The sequence below is a fragment of the Mus musculus genome, chromosome 10 (assembly GCF_000001635.26).
Source record: "Mus musculus strain C57BL/6J chromosome 10, GRCm38.p6 C57BL/6J".
Lineage (NCBI taxonomy): Eukaryota > Metazoa > Chordata > Mammalia > Rodentia > Muridae > Mus > Mus musculus.
This window is the reverse complement of record NC_000076.6, coordinates 118,247,381-118,269,874: the sequence shown is the minus strand read 5'-3', so window position 1 is coordinate 118,269,874 and position 22,494 is coordinate 118,247,381. Positions and strand designations below refer to the sequence as shown.

The 22,494-nt window shown below is 44.5% G+C and overlaps 3 pseudogenes; all 3 read right to left on the bottom strand.

Annotated features, from left to right (window-relative positions):
• Positions 2,238-3,903, bottom strand: Gm9035 (predicted gene 9035; annotated as a pseudogene).
• Positions 8,714-11,210, bottom strand: Gm32802 (annotated as a pseudogene).
• Positions 13,890-16,735, bottom strand: Gm9030 (predicted gene 9030; annotated as a pseudogene).

The following is a 22,494-nucleotide window of genomic DNA, read 5'->3' as shown; positions in this document are numbered from 1 at the left end:
ACAAATTTGTCACAATCATCATGCAGATTGACTTAGCCCCTTTTCCACAGTAAGTCTGTTTCTCAACAGGCCTTGACCTCAATCTGTTTCTGTGTTGTAGATAGCCCTGGGGCTAATTATATTTGATGTTAATTCTGTTCTCTAATGTAACCTAAGCTACAGCTGCTGTTCATACCAGGGCTGCTGCCCCAAATGAAGTTTACTTGTCACCACTCTGTCCCACATCACAGAATGAACTGAGGCAGAACTGAGGGTTCCCACAGTCCCTGTGGCCCCTTTGCTCACCCCCTAGCATGTACATGTGTTCTTTGTATAGGGGGTTCCTTAAACAAATTGAGAATGAAGTAAATGAATGGCAAATTGTCACACAGCAGCCGGTGGCGAGGAAAGAGGGTTCGTATCCAGAGAGTGCTGGATGCTCTTGGCTTTAGGAGGTGGTAGGGTGTGGTAGATCTCGAGGAAAAGATAGTCATTTCCTCAAGAGATTCCTAGGGTATAAAACATTTATGGGAATATCGGGGGTTAAAAGGGAGCCAACACCCAGTCAGCCTGGATGCCAGTTGTAGAGAAAACTGGAGCAGGAACTGTGGTGTCAAAGATGGACAACCTTTTAAATTACACATCCCCCCTTCCCCCCAGATCTGGTGAAATCATGCAAATGTCAGGCAAGCTCCAACTTCTGAATTGGTGGAGGACTTGCTGCTGGTGTAGATTTGATGACTCAGAGAAGAGAATGGGGCAGGTGACCGGTATGGGAGAAGACTGCCACCCCCACCTCTCAGTTCACAGGGCTGTCCCTTCCATTGAAAGGTGAGTTTCTTACGAGAATGAAACATGAGCAATGCTGTGGTCTCGCGCTCACCGTGAGCTTTCATTTTACTGGTAAAAGCAGAACAGAAAAGCGGGTCTGGAGTGTGTGAGGGGAAGATAAAGAGGGAGAGTGACCAGCACTCGGGGGGGGGGGGGGTTGGGGGGGGAATCTCTGTCGGTCTGAGGCCAGCTTGGTCTACATAATGAGTTCCAGGATGGTCAAAGCTACACAGTGAAAACTTGTCTTGAAAAACAACAACAATGGGAAATATGGAACATTCTAGAATAATATTTTGGCACAAAGTTGGTGTTCAAATATCTGTTATTGGCCCTTCCACCCTGCTGTAATGTAGACAGAGATAACCTACAGTTTATAAAGGGACAGTCAGTCTCGTCATTCTATCTTTTTAAAAGCTTCCTTCATAACCAGACCTCATCAGGCAGAACTTCTTTGTTGTGTAACTTATTTGTAGAGAAATTGCAGACTCAAAGAGCAGCAGCTTCGTCTTTCATGGAAGATGTCTTTGCTTGATTCTGTGAATTTGTGTATAATTCACAGAATATATAATTGGACAAAGAATGAATCAATACACCCATTCCTGAGGTATCCCAGGATATCCTAGCCCTTTTCTACCACATTGTATTCCTTAGGACATATCCAAGTAGCTTGAAGAGGCACTTTTCCGGTGGCAGCCTCTCCTTGGACAGCAAGCCCCACGTTGTGTGGATGCAGCTTCCCATTTGCTGTTTTTAGATAGATTTTGATCTTAAGTTCTGCCCTTCATGGTAGATACTTACATACTGGGCTCAGTTTCTGCATAAGACTTCGAAAGTCTTCCACAAAGTCAAGTTCCTTGTGAATGTATAGTTGGAATGGAGCAAAGACATCTTCCATGAAGGACAGAGTTGCTCTTGGAGCCTGCAGTTCCTCTATGTATAAAGTACAAGAAATTGTATAAGGTTAGCCATGAATTAGGCATTTGTTTCTAATGTCACTGCAACATCGTTACTTAATGACTGTCTGGAAAAAAAAAAAAAGTAGACCACAGACAGAAAAGCATCAGACACATCGAAAAGTAACAATGGAAATGGTGTTCTAGTTTACCAGAAATAGCTTTTGTTTTCTTTTTAAACAGCTGTGTGTTTGAAATGCAGTGTTCCCACAACCAAAAAAGGATTAGATTGCATCAGGATTATCATCCCCTGTTCACACTACACGGCAGAGCTTGATACTGGAACTGCTGCTTCGGACCTGGCTACCTTGACAGACTGTCAACAGCTCTGGACTCTGCGTCCCTTGAATAAGGATTTTTGGTGACAAATGATTGTGATTTCTGGTAATGCACTTGGCAGTGCACGTGGCTCAGACAGGCCACATTTCAGCATGCACTTCACCCACATCTCCCTCTTCCTGGTTCTTAGGTCCTGTGGGCTCTCGTCCTGCTGGTAGGCCTCCCAGAAGTCCTGTTCCAGTTATTCCTGTTGTGGGCCCAGTGGCAGGTGATCAGCATCCAAGTGCATGAGAAGTGCATGAGAAGCCATTGTTCTAGCTTTACAAAAGAGGGCCTCTCCACAGGAGCACACAGTGATGGGGAAGAAACGTGGGGGACAGTTTGGACAGGAACAGTCCAGGAAACCCCTTACATTGAGGCCACAGTCGATAGTGCCAGGCAGATAGTCAGGTTCTGCATTCACACATCCGATCATCGTTCATCATCCTTTGATGCCATCCAGTAGGGGTTGTCCACCACTGTGTGCTGCTTCTTGTGGTCTGGCTTCTTCAGGCTATGCAAACCTTCAGACAGACTCTTCTCATGGATCCTAAGTTGAGGCAGCGCAAAGTGGCCACCACCATGTTCCTGTTCTCATGGACCAGACAGCTCTGGGAGTTGAGGTCTCTGTGGATGATGATTATCAAATGGAGGTAGGCCATCCCTGATGCAGTGTCCTTGCCAAAGCTGACCCTCTGACTTCACAGGTACTGGCTGTCCAGGCTCTCGCTCTTAATGATGCCCCACAGGGCACCGCCGTTAATGTACTCTGTCATGAAGTTCAGCCACTTGTTTTTGTATGGCACCCTGATCTTGAGCTTGTTAGGGTGCTCCAGGCACCACATGACCTTTACCTCCTTGAGGAATGTCCTTTGAATCTCTTCATCAAAGTGAATAAGTTCCTCCATCACCATCACCCTGCCTGTTTCTCAGTGTGTCACCTTGATGGACTGGCCTTAAGAGCTCAACACCTCCCTATAGATGAGGTCAGACAGCCGGGAGATGTGGTGTGGTCTGCAGAGGGATTCAGAACGATCCAGATCCTTGTGCTAGGAGGCTGGAGAGGCTAGTGAGATGGCACCCAGGGACATGTCAATACTTCAGCTCCTCTAGACCGGTTTCTGCTGGGCAGAGCTGCCTGCCTGTCTGCTGGGAGTGTGTACTGGGGAGCTCAGGGGGCTGGGATCCGATGAGTCACAGGGGTCATGCTGAAGGGTCAGCTGGAGTAGGCAGCTGGTCTCCTGGATCTCGGCCAGCAGCATATTCCGGATGGATGTGCTGTTGATTTCCCAGAACCAGTCTCCCACATGGATGGAATTCTTCACATCTGGGCTCAGGCAGCCCAGGTCTGCTCCTTGAAATCTGACTGTGTGTAAATGCTCCATGCCTGTAACATTCTGGTGGGTCATGAGGTGGGCAGGGGGTCGATGGAGATAGACAGGCCTCGTTTGCCATGGGCAGAGGCTGGGATAGACATTAAGGTTACAGGTGGGCAAGTGGGAGCCGGGTGAGCCAAGTAGGATCTGTTCGATGACTGGAGTTACCACACAGTCTGGTAGTAGCACTGCCGGCAGTACAGCTTGGAGCGCTCCACCAGTGTGTAGGTGTCTGCATGGCCATTGAGTTTCCACAGGCGAGGCAGATAAAGCACTCGGGGTGGTACTTCAGCTCCCAGGTCACCATGACTAGCCCTTTGGTGCTGTGTTCAGAGCACCCATGGCAAGTCTTGTCATAGAGGGAGTCCAAGTAGTCCTACTCGCAAGAGAGTTGTCCATCGTCTTAGTACCGGTGTGAAAGGGAGGCATTACACTCACAGCACCTATAGCTGTCCACATGCCAGTAAGCATTCAGGGCCTGAGTGTCATGTGTTTTGGGAATTGTATCTTGGGTATTCTAAGCTTCTGGGCTAATATCCACTTATCAGTGAGTGCATATCATGTGTGTTTATTTGTGACTGAGTTATCTCACTCAGGATGATATCCTCCAGATCCATCCATTTGTCTTAAGAATTTCAAAAATTAATTGTTTTTAATAGCTGAGTAGTATTCAATTGTGTTTAGCTATGCACTCCATTTTTAATAGGGTTATTTGGTTTGCTGGAGTCTTCTTGAGTTCTTAATATATATTGGATATTAACCCTCTGTCTTAGTCAGGGTTTCTATTCCTGCACAAACATCATGACCAAGAAGCAAGTTGGGGAGGAAAGGGTTTATTCAGCTTACAGTTTCCACACTGCTGTTCATCACCAAAGGATGCAGTACTAGAACTCAAGCAGGTCAGGAAGCAGGAGCTGATGCAGAGGCCATGGAGGGATGTTCTTTACTGGTTTGCCTCCCATGGCTTGCTCAGCCTGCTCTCTTATAGAACCCAAGACTACCAGCCTAGAGATGTCACCACCCACAAGGGGACCTCCCCACTTGATCACTAATTGAGAAAATGTCTTACAGCTGGATCTCGTGGAGGCATTTCCTCAACTGAAGTTCCTTTCTCTGTGATAACTCCAGCCTGTGTCAAGTTGACACATAAAACTAGCCAGTACAATTGACCCCTTGTCAACTTGACACACAAACACATCAGTAGTAAGCCTCAACCCTTATATTCTTATTCATCCCCAAGACCTAAATAATTTTAAAAGTCCCACACTTTATATATTAAAAGTTCAATCCCTTTAAAATGTCCAATAACTTTTAAAATTCAAAGTCTCTTAACTGTGGGCTCCACTAAAATACTTTCTTCTTTCAAGAGGGAAAAAAAAATAAGGTCACAGTCACAATCAAAAGCGAAAATTATTCTCCAATCATCCAGTGTCTGGGATCCAACTCACGATCTTCTGGGCTCCTCCAAGGGCTTGGGCCATTTCTCCAGCCATGCCCTTTGTAGCACACATGTCATCCTCTAGGCTCCAGATGCCTGTACTCTACTGCTGCTGCTGTTCTTGGTGGCCATTTCATAGTACTGGCATCTCCAAAACACTGCATGACCCCTTCAGTCCTGGGCCATCAATTGCAATTGAGGCTGCACCTTCACCAATGGCCTTCCATGGCCTCTCATAGTGCCGAGCCTCAGCTGCTCTGCATGACCCCTTCATGCCTTCAAAACTAGTACCAACTGGGTGACTCTTAACATTACCAAGTCCCACTGCAGCAGGAGTACAACCTTGGCTATCTCTGAAACACAGCCTCTTTGTGCTTTCAGAAAACACTTCCCAGAAGATGTCACCTCAACAATGCTGGTCTCTTCTTGATCACTGCTAATTTCTTAGCTCTAGCTAGCCAGCATCAATAGTCCCAGTAATGCAAAGTTTTCACTTTAGTAGTTCTGGTATCTTGTTAATCACAGCTGATTCTTCAGCCCCAGTTAACCAGAACCACAGAATCTTCACAATCAAAATAGCAATAGCCCTGATAAGTGTCTTTAATCTTTCCTCTGAAATTTCACAAGTCAGACCTCTATCTTCTGCACTGTTCTCAACATTATCTTCTAAGCTCTACACAACATCCCACAGAGCTCTTAACACTGAATGGATCTTCTAGCCCAAAGGTCCAAAGTCCTTCCACAGTCCTCCCCAAAACATGGTCAGGTTGTCGCAGGAATACCCCACTATGCTGGTATCAATTTGTCTTAGTCAGGGTTTCTATTCCTGCACAAACATCATGACCAAGAAGCATTTGGGGAGCCTGTGTCAAGTTGACACATAAAACCAACCAGTGCACCCTCTATTGGATTTAGGTTTGGTATAGGATCTTTTCCCAATCTGTTGGTGGCCTTTTTGTCTTATTGACAGTGTCCTTTGCCTGACAGAAGCATTGCAATTTTATGAGGTCCCATTTATTCTTGATCTTACAGCACAAGCCATTGCTGTTCAGTTCAGAAAATTTTCCCTTGTGCCCATATCTTGAGGCTCTTCCTCACTTTCTCCATAAGTTTCAGTGTCTCTGGTTTTATGTGGAGGTTCTTGATCCACTTAGACTTGAGCTTTGTACAAGGAGATAAGAATGGATCAATTCGCATTCTTCTATATAACCACCAGTTGAGCCAGCATCATTTATTGAAAATGCTGTCTTCCCCTGCCCCCCACTGGATGGTTTTAGCTCCTTTATCAAAGATCAAGTGACCATAGGTGTGTGGGTTCATTTCTGGGTCTTCAATTCTATTCCACTGATCTACCTGTCTGTCATCAGTACCATGCAGTTTTTGTCACAATTGCTCTGTAGTAGAGCTTGAGGTCAGGGATGGTGATTCCACCAGAGGTTTTTATTGTTGAGAATAGTTTTTGCTATCCTAGATTTTTTTGTTATTCCAGATGAATTTGCAAATTGCCCTTTCTAACTCTGAAGAATTGAGTTGGAATTTTGATGGGGATTGCATTGAATCTGCCAATCCATGAGCATGGGAGATCTTTACATCTTCTGAGATCTTCTTCAATCTCTTTCTTCAGAGACTTGAAGTTCTTATCAAACAGATCTTTCACTTCCTTAGTCACACAAAGGTATTTTATATTATTTGTGACTATTGTGAAGAGTGTTGTTTTCCCAATTTCTTTCTCAGCCTGTTTATCCTTGTGTAGAGAAAGGCCACAGCTTTGAGTTAATTTTGTATCCAGCTACTGCACTGAAGTTGTTTATCAGTTTTAGTTCTCTGGTGGAAATTTTGAGTTCACTTATATATACTATCATATCATCTGCAAATAGCGAAATTTTGACTTCTTCCTTTCCAATTTGTATCCCTTTAATATTCTTTTGTTGTCTAATTGTTCTGGCTAGGACTTCAAATACTATATTGAACATGTAGGGAGAGAGTGGGCAGCCTTGTCTAGTCCCTGATTTTAGTGGGATTGCTTCAAGTTTCTCTCCATTTATTTTGATGTTGGCTACTGGTTTGGTGTATATTGCTTTTATTATGTTTAGTAATGGGCTTTGAATTCCTGATCTTTTCAAGACTTTTATCATGAACAGGTATTGGATTTTGTCAAATATTTCCTCAGCATCTAATAAGATGATCATGTAGCTTTTTCTTTTGAGTTTGTTTTTATAGTAGATTATGTTGATGGATTTCCGTATATTGAACCATCCCTGCATTCCTGGAATGAAGCCTACTTGATCATGATGGATGATCATTTTGATGTATTCTTGGATGGAGTTTGCAAGAATTTTATTGAGTATTTTTTGCATCGATATTCATAAGGGAAATTGGTCTGAAGTTCTCTTTCTTTGTTGGATCTTTGTGTGGTTTAGGCATCAGAGTAATTGTGGCTTCATAGAATGAATTGGGTAGAGTACCTTCTGTTTCTATTTTGTGGAATAGTTTGAGGAGAATTGGAATTAGGTCTTCTTTGAAGGTCTGATAGAACTCTGCATTAAACCCATCTGGTCCTGGGCTTTTTCTGTTTGGGAGACTATTAATAACTGCTTCTATTTCTTTAGGGGATATGGGACTGTTTAGATCATTTATCTGATCCTGATTTAACTTTGGTACCTGGTATCTGTCTAGAAAATTGTCCATTTCATCTAGGTTTTCTAGTTTTGTTGAGTATAGGTTTTCATAGTAGGATGTGATGAGTTTTTTGGATTTCCTCAGATTCTGTTATTTCTCCTTTTTCATTTCTTCTTTTGTTAATTAGGATACTGTCCCTGTGCCCTCTAGTGAGTCTAAGGGTTTATCTATATTGTTGACTTTTCTTAAAGAACCAGCTCCTGGTTTGGTTGCTGCTTTGAATAGTTCTTCTTGTTTCCACTTGGTTGATTTCACCCCTGAGTTTGATTATTTCCTGCTGTCTACTCCTCTTTGGTGAATTTGCTTCTTTTTGTTCTAGAGCTTTTAGGTGTGCTGTCAAGCTGCTAGTGTATGCTCTTTCTAGTTTCTTTGTGGAGGCACTCAGAGCTGTGAGTTTTCCTCTTAGGACTGCTTTCATTGTGTCCCATAAGTTTGGGTATGTTGTGGCTTCGTTTTCATTAAACTCTAAAAGTCTTTAATTTCTTTATTTCTTCCTTGACTAAATTATCACTGAGTAGAGTGTTGTTCAGCTTCTACATGTATGTGCACTTTTTATTATGTTATTGAAGATCAGCCTTAGTTCATGATGATATGTTCAGATGCATTGGATAATTTCAATATTTTCGTATCTGTTGAGGCCTATTTGGTGACCGATTATATGGTCAGTTTTGGAAAAGGTACCATGAGGTTTTGAGAAGGTGTATCTTTTTTTTTATGAAATGTTTTATAGATATGTCAAATCCATTTGCTTCATAATTTCTGTTAGTTTCACTGTGTCTTGTTTAGTTTGTTTCCATGATCTGTCTATTGATGAGAGTGGGGTGTTGAAGTCTCCCACTCTTATTGTATGTGGTGTAATGTGTGCTTTGAATTTTAGTAAAGTGTCTTTAATGAAGGTGGATGCCCTTGCATTTAGAGCATAGATGTTCAGAATTGAGAGTTCATCTTGGTAGATTCTACCTTTGAGTATGAAGTGTCCCTCGTTTTTTGATAATTTTAGGTTGAAAGTAAACTTTATTCGATGTTAGAATGGCTACTCCAGCTTGTTTCTTGGGACCATTTGCTTGGAAAGTTGTTTTCCAGCCTTTTAGTCTGAGGTAGTGAAAGACTCTGACTTGGCAATGAAGAAGAAGCTCAGTTCAGCCTTGCTGAGTAGGAAACCAGGAACTCGCTCTCCTGTGGCAGAGCATCCATCCACTGTGCTTCAGAACTTTGCCTGTAAAGTCTCTTTCTCCATCAGCAAATCCGCGTATCTCTGTTGAAGCTCTTTCTCTCGTTCCTGTTGCCGCTGCACATCTTCTTCTAGACACTCTAGCCTACGGGGAATAGCAGAGTCTTCATGTTTCTTGAGTTCTTCAAAAGTGCGTAGCTCCAAGTGAGCCTGCTCAATCTGGTCCCATAAGTCATTCAACTGTTTCATGAGCCCCATAGCACGAGACTGGTATCCACCAAGCAAAATCTTCATCTTCTTTTCCATCTTTGCAGCTCTCTTGGCTTCTGTTGTCATGTGACCCCTGTTTATCTCAAGTCTCTTTTCAAGTGATTCAATTCTGTCCTTTTTGCTAGCAAGATTAGCGCGAGTGTAGCAGCTCTGAGCAGGAAGATAGAGGACTTGACTGTAGCATTCCTCCCACACCTGGTTGTAAGCTTCACTGGAGAGTTCTCCATGGCTCATTCCTTGTTTGACCACTTCCATCTCTTGTACCAGAGCATCCTGGGCCTTTTTCAGATCTTCTTTGGAGAACTTCTCATAAGGGCTATGCTCAAGATAAGTAATGTGCTCTGAATCGTTGGTAGCAAACCCAACATTTTTTCCTTTTTTGTTTCCAGATGGTTCGTAGGGATGATGTAGAAGATCATAATGAAGCATCGTAATCATTTCTTTTTTGATCAGTTCTTCGCTCTTCTGTAAATCTGTTAGAGGTGGTTCTACATCGAAAGGTCTTAAAATAGTTTCATTTACTTCAGACGGCCTGGGCAGATCCTTCTGAACGGCTTTGTGCATTCGTTTCATTTCCTTTACACGCTCAGCATCTCGGGTGGCCTGCTTTCGAGCATCCACATCAGCAGCATCTTCAATGTAGGTATCATCTATTTCACGTTCTTCCAGTTCCTTCTCGGCATTTTCAGGCAGAACGATTTCAAAATCGTTCTTAGGTGCAGGGAGGCCTAAGAACCCGAGACGGAGATGTTCACGAGATTCTCTTTCCATCTGCTTCACGTAAGAGGGGTCACTGTGGTCTGCCATTCCATCCTCTGGATTAATGTGTAACTTGTCTCTAAGTGGTGTTCTACCTGGGGTGGCATTAGTGACTGGTTTAGGAGTTGTTCCACTTCGGGGAGTCAGCCCTTCAGCTCCATTAGAAGGAGTCCTGAGAGGGGTAGACAGAACTGTATTTGGAGTCTGCACAACTTGCTGCTGTGGGGTCACACCAGAGAAGTCACTCTCATGCAGTGGGGTATTAAGCCCACCTATCAACGGAGTGTCCACATTGGTCAAGGCCATGAGGTTCTGAGCTTCCTGTAGAATCCTGTCTTGAGGGGCTGGTGTCCGTGGTGTTCTCAGAGCGATGCTGTTGTTTGTGACATTGTACTCAGACAGGAGAGTGCTAGAAGCAGAGTTTGTTATTCCTGACTCCTCCGCCGTCTGCCGTGCGACTTCACTGGCCTGGCCTACCTTGACAACTTCCTGGAGTTCAGCATCTGAAATCTGAGGCGCAGGCAACACAAGTTTGCTTCTCTTTTTAGTGAACTCGGAGACACCACTGGTTTGGAGGATAGCTGATGGTAAATCAGACTCCTTTTTCCTTTTTAAACGCTGTTTGTCTGTTTTTCTATCTCTTCCTTCTTTTTCAGATCTTAGCTCCCCATCAAGATCCTGCTGTCGCATTTTCCTGAAGTCTGCATCAAGGGCCTGGTAATTCTCCTCAGAAGTATCATAAAAACCAAGAGCTGGCTTTTTTTCAAATGGGATTTCAGCATTATAATCAACACCTCTCTTCCTTTTCCTTTTCTTCTGAATCTCTATGCCAGCTGCTCGAAGCTCTCGTCTTTTCTGGAGGGCAGCAAGGCGCCTGGCTTCTTCCAACTGCTTTTCTCTTGCTTTCCTTTTAGCCTTCTTTCCTTGAGTATTGGCCAGACGGGCTCGAGCCTCAGAGAGCATCTCAAGTTCATCCTCATCCATGTCAATTGGGTCCGGCCGGGCTGGCTTGGTCTCTGGGTTTGGATCGATCTCTCCAGGCTTAAGCTTTCGGGGGTCATCTGTTGTTTCCTCTTCATTGTCCCTTTGAGCAGTTTTGTCCAAGAGGAATTCATAGTGTTCCAGGCACTGGGCTGCTGTTCTTCCTATGATTGGAGCAATGGTCCTCCACTGCGTTGGCATCAGCTTGGCCAGGTGCAAGAGTTTTTCTTCCTCTTCTCTGGACCATTCAGTTTTTTTAATACTTGGATCCAGCCATTCGTACCATCTGGCTTTGCACTGCTTTGCCGATTTCCTATGCAGCAACGAGGCAATCCTAGACCACTGGTTTTTCCCATATTTCATTACCGCTGCTTTCAGAATTTCATCCTCCGTGTTCCTCCACACTCCTCCTTTGATCATAATCCGGGGCATCTTGGCAGCGGAGTGGAGTGTCTCGGCAAGGGGGCCGAGAGGAGCTTCGAGAGAGTAGTAACGGTGCTCCGGTCACGGGACACGGGACGCAAGAGGCCACTTCCTCCCAAGAGTGACCTTCTGCTTTAGAGACTCCCTTCTTCCAATGTCCTTATATTGTCTCCAGCAGAAGCTGTAGCTCAGATTAAAGGTGTGTTCCACCACACCTTTAATCCCAGGTGAAAGGTGTAGCCCAGATGAAAGCTGTGTTCCTCCACATCCTTAATCCCAGATGTCCTTGAATTCGGAGATTTATTTAATCTTCTGGAATCCATAGCCACTATGTCTAAAGATCTCCATACCTAGATCCAGATCAAAAACTTCTATCTACAAGCCTCCAGATAAGGGTCACTGGTGAGCCTTCCAATTCTGGATTGTAGTTCATTCCAAATATAGTCCAGTTGACAACCAGGAATAGCCACTACAACCCACCCCTTGTTAACTTGACACAAATAATATCTCATGTTTACATGAAACAATAACAAGGTTGTGAATACGCCTAACAGGATATAACTATCCCTCATACATTGGCAAATGTATTTGTAAATTTACAATGGGGCAATGTCCCTTGGGAACATCCTTTTAGTGTGTCAACTTAAACACAAATTGATGTTAAAGAAATTGGAAGTGAAAGACTCCGAGAGGAGCCCCTTGCTCAGGCCTCAGGACAATAGCGGACACCCAAGAACGCACGATAGACGGAGCTAGTTGCAGACCACGTGAGGCTTTATTTGGGGAAAGCCAGAGCTCTGGGGACGACTCATATCCCACTCAGGGGTAGAGGAGTCCACCTTGAGGGGAAAGAGGTCCCAGTTTTTATAGGCCCTCAGGGGAGAAAGGAGAAGGGAGAGTAGGGGATTTCCATATCTAAACAATGTCTATTCTCAACAAATGGGTATGGGAGGGGTACAAGGAAAGAGTCTGGTGCAGGTGTAGCAACTCAGGATTGGCTGGGCTGTGGTTGCTGGTGAGATTTTCTGACTCTTTCTCAGCAACCAATATCACAAACACCTGGCAATGGGCTTCTTCAGTGGGCACACACATGGGTTCAAGGAATGGTCAAAACATTGGCAGACATTGGTTCAAGGAGTGGCCAGAGCATTATGCACCTCTATTTTTCTAAATCAGTGAAGCTAGTACTGCTAACACTGACATCTATCTTGCCAATTTCAGGGCTTCTGTGACCATTTACATTCTTTCAGGATCTTTCAGTAGTGTTTGTCCTTTTCCCTGAGGTTGGTTTCCTATATGTAGCAAAATGTTGGGTTCTGTTTACATAGCCAGTCTGTTCATCTATGTCTTTTTATTTGGGAATTAAGCCCATTGATATTAAGAGATATTAGGGAAAAGTAATTGTTGCTTCCTGTCATTTTTGTTGTTAGAGTTGGGATTCTGTTAATGTGGCTATCTTCTTTTAGGTTTGCTGAAAGATTACTTTTTCTAGGGTGTAGTTTCACTCCTTGTGTTGGAGTTTTCCCTTTGTTATCCTTTGAAGGACTGGATTTGTGGAAAGATATTGTGTGAATTTGGTTTTGTCATGGAAAACTTTGGTTTTTTTTTTTTTTCCGTCTATGGTAATTGAGAGTTTGGCTGGGTATAGTAGCCTGGGCTGGCATTTGTGTTCTCTTAGTGTCTGTATAACATCTATCCAGGATCTTCTGGCTTTCATCGTCTCTGGTGGGAAGTCTGGTGTAATTCTAATAGGTCTGCCTTTATATGTTACCTGACCTTTTTCTTTTACTGCTTTTAATATTCTTTCTTTGCTTAGTGCATTTGGTGTTTTGATAATTACGTGATTGGAGAAATTTCTTTTTTGGTCCAAACTATTTGGAGTTCTGTAGGCTTCTTGTATGTTCATGGGCATCTCTTTAGGTTGGGGAAGTTTTCTTCTATAATTTTGTTGAAGGTATTTCCTGGCTCTTTAAGTTGAAAATCTTAATTCTCATCTATATGTATTATCTTTAGGTATAGTCTTCTCATTGTGTCCTGGATTTCCTGGATGTTTTGAGTTAGGATATTTTTTGCATTTTGCATTTTGCATTTTCTTTGATTGTTGTGCCAATGTTTTCTATGGAATCTTCTGCACCTGAGATTCTTTCTTCTATCTCTTGTATTCTCTTGGTGATGCTTGCATCTATGGCTCCTGATTTCTTTCCTAGGTTTATCTCCAGAGTTGTCTCCCTTTGTGAATTCTTTATTGTTTCTACTTCCATTTTTATATCCTGGATGGTTTTGTCCAATTCCTTTACCTATTTGATTGTGTTTTCCTGTAATTCTTTAAGGGCTTCTAGCTGTTTACCTGTGTTCTTCTGGATTCCTTTAAGGGAGTTATTAACGTCCTTCTTAAAATCCTCTACCAGCATCATGAGATATGATTTTAAATCCCAATCTTGTTTGTCAAGTGTGGGAGTACTGTGTTCTGATGATGCTGAGTGGTCCTGGTATATTAGTTTGGGTTCTCTGGAGTCACAGAACTTATGGATAGTCTCTATATAGTAAAGGAGTTGATTGATGACTTACAGTCTACAGTCCAACTCCAAACAATGGTTCAGTAGTAGCTGTGAATGGGAGTCCAAGGATCTAGCAGTTACTCAGTCCCACATGGCAAGCAGGTGAGGGAGCAAGAACGAGACTCCCTTCTTCCTTTTTTTTTTTTTTCTCAATTTTTCACATGATCTTTTTATTCAAGGGTTTACTCACAGGCAGTATTTAAAGTCAGGCTTTTTAAATTAAAGGCCTAAACTACGAAATCTTGTAAATATGACACTGGCAAAGAATGAGCATCTGGATAATTTAAACCCTCATTATCCCGGCGTCCAAGTTTGTAACACGGAACGCAAAGATCAGTATCATTCAAAACAAACAACTGAGAAACCACGGTGCTGGGTAACTTGTCAATGAAGAAGAAGCTCAGTTCAGCCTTGCTGAGTAGGAAACCAGCAACTCGCTCTCCTGTGGCAGAGCATCCATCCACTGTGCTTCAGAACTTTGCCTGTAAAGTCTCTTTCTCCATCAGCAAATCCGCGTATCTCTGTTGAAGCTCTTTCTCTCGTTCCTGTTGCAGCTGCACATCTTCCTTTAGACACTCTAGCCTACGGGGAATAGCAGAGTCTTCACGTTTCTTGAGTTCTTCAAAAGTGCGTAGCTCCAAGTGAGCCTGCTCAATCTGGTCCCATAAGTCATTCAACTGTTTCATGAGCCCCATAGCACGAGACTGGTATCCACCAAGCAAAATCTTCATCTTCTTTTCCATCTTTGCAGCTCTCTTGGCTTCTGTTGTCATGTGACCCCTGTTTATCTCAAGTCTCTTTTCAAGTGATTCAATTCTGTCCTTTTTGCTAGCAAGATTAGCGCGAGTGTAGCGGCTCTGAGCAGGAAGATAGAGGACTTGACTGTAGCATTCCTCCCACACCTGGTTGTAAGCTTCACTGGAGAGTTCGCCATGGCTCATTCCTTGTTTGACCACTTCCATCTCTTGTACCAGAGCATCCTGGGCCTTTTTCAGATCTTCTTTGGAGAACTTCTCATAAGGGCTATGCTCAAGATAGGTAATGTGCTCTGAATTGTTGGTAGCTAACCCAACATTTTTTTCCTTTTTTGTTTCCAGATGGTTCGTAGGGATGATGTAGAAGATCATAATGAAGCATCGTAATCATTTCTTTTTTGATCAGTTCTTTGCTCTTCTGTAAATCTGTTAGAGGTGGTTCTACATTGAAAGGTCTTAAAATAGTTTCATTTACTTCAGACGGCCTGGGCAGATCCTTCTGAACGGCTTTGTGCATTCGTTTCATTTCCTTTACACGCTCAGCATCTCGGGTGGCCTGCTTTCGAGCATCCACATCAGCAGCATCTTCAATGTAGGTATCATCTATTTCACGTTCTTCCAGTTCCTTCTCGGCATTTTCAGGCAGAACGATTTCAAAATCGTTCTTAGGTGCAGGGAGGCCTAAGAACCCGAGACGGAGATGTTCACGAGATTCTCTTTCCATCTGCTTCACGTAAGAGGGGTCACTGTAGTCTGCCATTCCATCCTCTGGATTAATGTTTAACTTGTCTCTAAGTGGTGTTCTACCTGGGGTGGCATTAGTGACTGGTTTAGGAGTTGTTCCACTTCGGGGAGTCAGCCCTTCAGCTCCATTAAAAGGAGTCCTGAGAGGGGTAGACAGAACTGTATTTGGAGTCTGCACAACTTGCTGCTGTGGGGTCACACCAGAGAAGTCACTCTCATGCAGTGGGGTATTAAGCCCACCTTTCAATGGAGTGTCCACATTGGTCAAGGCCATGAGGTTCTGAGCTTCCTGTAGAATCCTGTCTTGAGAGGCTGGCGTCCGTGGTGTTCTCAGAGCGATGCTGTTGTTTGTGACATTGTACTCAGACAGGAGAGTGCTAGAAGCAGAGTTTGTTATTCCTGACTCCTCCGCCGTCTGCCGTGCGACTTCACTGGCCTGGCCTACCTTGACAACTTCCTGGAGTTCAGCATCTGAAATCTGAGGCGCAGGCAACACAAGTTTGCTTCTCTTTTTAGTCAACTCGGAGACACCACTGGTTTGGAGGATAGCTGATGGTAAATCAGACTCCTTTTTCCTTTTTAAACGCTGTTTGTCTTTTTTTCTATCTCTTCCTTCTTTTTCAGATCTTAGCTCCCCATCAAGATCCTGCTGTCGCAATTTCCTGAAGTCTGCATCAAGGGCCTGGTAATTCTCCTCAGAAGTATCATAAAAACCAAGAGCTGGCTTTTTTTCAAATGGGATTTCAGCATTATAATCAACGCCTCTCTTCCTTTTCCTTTTCTTCTGAATCTCTATGCCAGCTGCTCGAAGCTCTCGTCTTTTCTGGAGGGCAGCAAGGCGCCTGGCTTCTTCCAACTGCTTTTCTCTTGCTTTCCTTTTAGCCTTCTTTCCTTGAGTATTGGCCAGACGGGCTCGAGCCTCAGAGAGCATCTCAAGTTCATCCTCATCCATGTCAATCGGGTCGGGCCGGGCTGGCTTGGTCTCTGGGTTTGGATCGATCTCTCCAGGCTTAAGCTTTCGGGGGTCATCTGTTGTTTCCTCTTCATTGTCCCTTTGAGCAGTTCTGTCCAGGAGGAATTCATAGTGTTCCAGGCACTGGGCTGCTGTTCTTCCTATGATTGGAGCAATGGTCCTCCACTGCGTTGGCATCAGCTTGGCCAGGTGCAAGAGTTTTTCTTCCTCTTCTCTGGACCATTCAGTTTTTTTAATACTTGGATCCAGCCATTCGTACCATCTGGCTTTGCACTGCTTTGCCGATTTCCTATGCAGCAATGAGGCAATCCTAGACCACTGGTTTTTCCCATATTTCATTACCGCTGCTTTCAGAATTTCATCCTCTGTGTTCCTCCACACTCCTCCTTTGATCATAATCCGGGGCATCTTGGCGGCAGAGTGTCCTGGCGAGGGGGCGAGAGGAGCTTCGAGAAAGTAGTAAGGGCGCTCAGGTCACGGGACGCAAGAGGCCACTTCCTCCCAAGAGCGACCTTCTGCTTTAGAGACTCCCTTCTTCCAATGTCCTTATATTGTCTCCAGCAGAAGCTGTAGCTCAGATTAAAGGTGTGTTCCACCACACCTTTAATCCCAGGTGAAAGGTGTAGCCCAGATTAAAGGTGTGTTCCTCCACATCCTTAATCCCAGATGTCCTTGAATTCAGAGATTTAATCTTCTGGAATCCATAGCCACTATGTCTAAAGATCTCCATACCTAGATCCAGATCAAAAACTTCTATCTACAAGCCTCCAGATAAGGGTCACTGGTGAGCCTTCCAATTCTGGATTGTAGTTCATTCCAAATATAGTCCAGTTGACAACCAGGAATAGCCACTACAACCCACCCCTTGTTAACTTGACACAAATAATATCTCATGTTCACATGAAACAATAACAAGGTTGTGAATACGCCTAACAGGATATAACTATCCCTCGTACATTCGCAAATGTATTTGTAAATTTACAATGGGGCAATGTCCCTTGGGAACATCCTTTTAGTGTGTCAACTTAAATACAAATTGATGTTAAAGAAATTGGAAGTGAAAGACTCCGAGAGGAGCCCCTTGCTCAGGCCTCAGGACAATAGCGGACACCCAAGAACGCACGATAGACGCAGCTAGTTGCAGACCACATGAGGCTTTATTTGGGGAAAGCCAGAGCTCTGGGGACGACTCATATCCCACTCAGGGGTAGAGGAGTCCACCTTGAGGGGAAAGAGGTCCCAGGTTTTAGAGGCCCTCAGGGGAGAATGGAGAAGGGAGAGTAGGGGATTTCCGGATCTAAACAATGTCTATTCTCAAGAAATGGGTATGGGAGGGGTACAAGGAAAGAGTCTGGTGCAGGTGTAGCAACTCAGGATTGGCCGGGCTGTGGTTGCTGGGGAGATTTTCTGACTTTCTCAGCAAGCAATATCACAAACACCTGGCAATGGGCTACATCAGTGGGCACACACATGGGTTCAAGGAATGGTCAAAACATTGGCAGACATTGGTTCAAGGAGTGGCCAGAGCATTATGCACCTCTATTTTTCTAAATCATTGAAGCTATTATTGATGACTTACAGTCTACAGTCCAACTCCAAACAATGGTTCAGTAGTAGCTGTGAATGGGAGTTCGGGATGGGCGTGCCCACCCATATCTCAAAGACCCACTTGGAGGTGAATTTTTTTGTCTAAAAATATTTCTGAGAGCCGGTGAGTTTCAGTGCTGAAATTTGCAGCCCCTACATTTCATGAGAAATGGAAACCTTTGCCTCGGGATGAGGCACTGAGTGTGAACAGCAGATGTGCTGGAATCACTGGTGGCTGCTGTTCACTCTGGGGGATGCCCTGACCGAGGGCAAAGACTCCAGGAGTTGGTCTGGGGTGAGGAGTGCACTTCCCTGACCTTCTGCATTTCTGAGTTGGTTTTGTCTTCCATTAGAAGACGGGCATTTGTCAGTGTGTGTTTGTTTTTTGTGTCTGTTTTCAGGTATTTGTCAGTGTGTGTGTGTTTTGTGTCTGTTTTCCATGATATTGAACAGACTGTAATGACCCCCCTAAGTTTGACTTTAGACCACTGGACTGAAGTTAGATCAAGGGCCCATAATCTTTCAGTAGAAATTAAGAAGGGTCCTTGGCAGACTTTTTGCACCTCTGAGTGGCCGACTTTTAATGTAAAATGGTCACTGGAGAGGACTTTTTGTTTGACTCTTTGAAGTTAAAGACATTGTTTTTCAGAGCGGACCTGGGTACCACCGGGATCAACAGCCTTACCTCATTCAGAATTCACTGCCATAAATCAAACCATGGATTCCCCCCGCCTCTCAGAGCCCTCCCCCAGCTGCTCCCATGCACGTGTGTGGGTCAGCACAGTGCCCTCACTTTTTGCCCTAAGAAGCAGTATGCACAGGAGCGATGGTGGCAGCAGTGGTGACAGTGCAGACCCTGCCTGAACCAGCGCCCTTTCTGGCCCTGTGGCAAGAAGGCACGCAGGGCTCCTCCTCAAGCTGCTCCCACTCCCCAGGTCCCTGCGCCTGGCTCTGAGATTGCTAAAGGCACAGTCTGAGGACCTGCAGCTGGGACCCGGAGCCGACAAGCCCAGAGTCGCCCAGCAGATGGAGCTCCTGACACCACTTCTGCCTTTTCCTTTGTGAGCTGTGAGCAACCCGCCCACAGACAGGCAGTCTCTGCAGACCCTCCAATATTGGCCTTTCTCATCGGCTGATCTATACAATTAGAATGCTGGGTTCCCTCTGGACCAACCAGATTGGAACTACAACACCGCTCAAGGTAGGGAGAGGTTGGCAGTTTACCACCGGGCTCTGGTCACAGGTCTAAAGGGAGTGGCGAGATGCCCCACCAATTTGGCTAAGGTAAATGAGGTGATGCAGGGCCCTACCGAACCCCCATCTGTTTTTCTGAAAAGATTGATGGAAGCTTATAGACGCTATACTCCTTTTGACCCGACCTCTGAGAGCCAACAAGCTGCGGTTGCTATGACTTTTATAGGGCAATCAGCATAAGATATTAAAAGAAAGTTACAGAGACTAGAAGGATTACATGCCATGGCTTTACAAGATTTAGTTAAGGAGGCAGAAAAGGTGTATCACAAGAGAGAAACAGAGGAAGAAGAGAGAGGGAAAATTGAGAAGAAGAAGAGAGGGAGAATAAGAGGGAAAGAAGACAGGAGAGGAATTCAAGCAGGATTTTGGTCGCAGTAGTAGGGGAATGTGAAGGAAGGAACAGGCCAGAGAATAGGCAGACAGGGTACCTGGGCAACAAGGAACCCAGACCTGAAGGAAGATCTGTCCAGAGATTTTAGAGAAGGACCAATGTGCCTATTGCAAGGGAAAAAGGACATTGGGCTCGGGAATGCCCAAAGAAGGGAAGGGCCCCTAAGGTCCTGATTCTGAAAGATGACGAATAGGGTAGACAGGGCTCAGACCCCCTCCCCGAGCCTAGGGTAACCCTGATGGTGGAGGGGACCCCCATGGACTTTTTAATTGACACAGGGGCAGAGCATTCTGTGTTGAAACATCCACTGGGAAAATTAAATAAAAGAACCATAGTGATTGGAGCCACTGGTCAGAAACAATACCCAATGAGCCGTGAAACAAGAGATGGAATCAGGCCACATATTCAGAGACTATTATAATTAGGTATTTTGGTACCTTGCTAGTCTCCCTGGAATACTCCTCTACTGCCGGTAAAGAAACCTGGCACGAGTGACTATCTACCAGTCCAAGACCTGAGACAGATCAATAAGAGGGTCCAAGATATTCACCCAACTGTTCCTAATCCCTATAACCTCCTCAGATCACTCCCTTCGGAGCGAAAATGGCACACAGTGCTTGATTTAAAAGATGCTTTCTTTTACCTGAAGTTACATCCCTCCAGCCAGCCCATATTTGCCTTTGAGTGGAGAGATCCTGACACTGGACAAATGGGACAATTGACCTGGACGCGGTTACCCCAGGGGTTCAAAAACTCCCCCACCCTTTTTGATAAGGCTCTACATCGAGATTTAGCCTCCTTCTTAGCTGAAAACTCCCAGATAACTCTGCTTCAATATGTTGATGACTTGCTCCTTGCTGCAACCACAGAGAGAGAATGCTGGCAGGGGACCAAGAGATTGCTAGCAGAACTGGCATTATCCGTCAGCCCCCAGACCGATGGATGGCAAATGCCCGGATGATTCACTACCAGAGTCTGCTGCTGACTGAACGAATCGTGTTTACTCCTCCTGCTATTCTCAACTTTCCTGCCTGAAACGGACAATTCCTCACCCGTTCACTGCTGTGCAGACATCCTTGTGGAGGAAATTGGGATTTGAAGTGATCTACGCGACCAGCCATGGCCAGGTGTTCCAAACTGGTACACAAATGGAAGCAGTTTCCTAATGGAAGGTAAGAGGATGGCAGGGGTGGCAGTGGTAGATGGTAAGCGAGTCATGTGGGCTGGCAGCCTGCCAGAAGGTATGTCAGCTCAAAAAGCTGAATTTATTACCCTGACCCAGACCCTTCAGATGGCTGAGGGGCAGTCCATCAACATTTACACAGATAGCAGGTATGCTTTTGCTACAGCCCACATCCACAGTGCCATCTATAGACAAAGAGGGTTGCTGACGTCAGCAGGCAATGACATAAAAAAGAGGAGATTCTGAGCCTCCTTGAGGCTATTCATCTGCCTGCCAAAGTGGCCATTATACATTGTCCTGGACATCAAAAAGGACACGATGCTGTGACAAGGGGGAATAACATGGCTGATGTTAAAGCTAAACAGGCTGCACTCGGCCCTAAGATACTGCCCTTCAGGACTCGACAGATAAAAATCTCTCCAGAAAGTTACTCTGCCAGAACTGGAACTGTGCAGCCAGAGTTTTGAGTATACCCCTGAATATATGAAACTAATGGACAATTTAGGGTTTACTGCAGAAAATTCACAGGGCCAATGAGCAGCCAGTAATGGTAAAATAATATTACCACAAAAAGAAGGGAAACGATTTATTGAAAATATACATCGGCTGTCCCACCTGGGAGCCAAACACCTGCAAACACTGGTCAAAGCATCTGCTTTCTATGTTTTAAGACTCTCTGATGTTGCAGAAGCAGTAGTTAAGAACTGTGTACTGTGTGCCATGACTAATGCAGGACATTCAAGATATCCTCCAGGGAGAGGACTACGAGGAGATTGCCCTGAAGCCTATTGGGAAATAGATTTTACTGAAGTAAAGGCAGCTAAATATGGTAATAAATATTTTTTAGTTTTTATAGATACCTTTTCAGGGTGGGTGGAGGCCTACCCAACAAAAAAAAAAAAAAAAACCTGCCAATGTTGTGGTTAAGAAAATCCTAGAAGAAATTTTTCCACAGTTTGGAATACCTAAGGTAATAGGATCTGACAATGGACCCGCCTTTGTTGCCCAGGTAAGTCAGGGAATGGCCATCCAACTAGGGATTGATTAAAAATTACATTGTGCTTATAGACCCCAGAGTTCAGAACAGGTAGAAAGGATGAATAGAACTCTAAAAAGAGACCTTGACTAAATTAATCTTAGAGACCGGCGGGAATTACTGGACAGCCCTCCTTCCCTTTGCCTTGTTCGCAGTTAAGAACACACTGGGAAAATTTAAGCTCACTCCATATAAAATTCTGTATGGGGAGGCCTCCCCCACTCACTGAAGTAGAGAGAATGTTAGATCCTTTAAAATTTAACCCTGGTCCTTCATTGTTTACACACATGAAAGCCCTAGAAGTGGTCAGAAACACCACCTGAGAGCAGCTCAAAGAGGCCTATGAACTAGGAGACTTGAAGATACCACACCAGTTCCAGGTGGGAGATTCAGTTCTCGTCTGATGACATCGAGCTAAGAATCTAAAACCTTGTTAGAAAGGCCCTTGCTTCGTGCTGCTGACCACCCCCAACTGCTGTCAAATAGAAGGCATCTCTGCTTAGATTCATGCCTCTCACATAATACGAGCTCCTGAAGAATAAATCCCCTTGGTTGACCACCCTCATTTCTACTCTGATAGACCCTCTAATAATTTTGCTCTTACTGCTAACATGTGGCCCGATAGTTCTTAATAAATTGGTGACCTTTATTAGAGAGAAGATTGGTGCCGTCCAGCTGTTAGTACTAAGACAATACCAGTCTCTGTAGAACCTTAAAGAAGAGATTGCAGTTTAGTTCTAAGATTAGAACTAGTAACTAGAAGAAGTGGGGAATGAAAGATCCTGACAAAATGTAAAAGGTCACACAAGCCCTGAAATCGGCCAGACAGATGTCA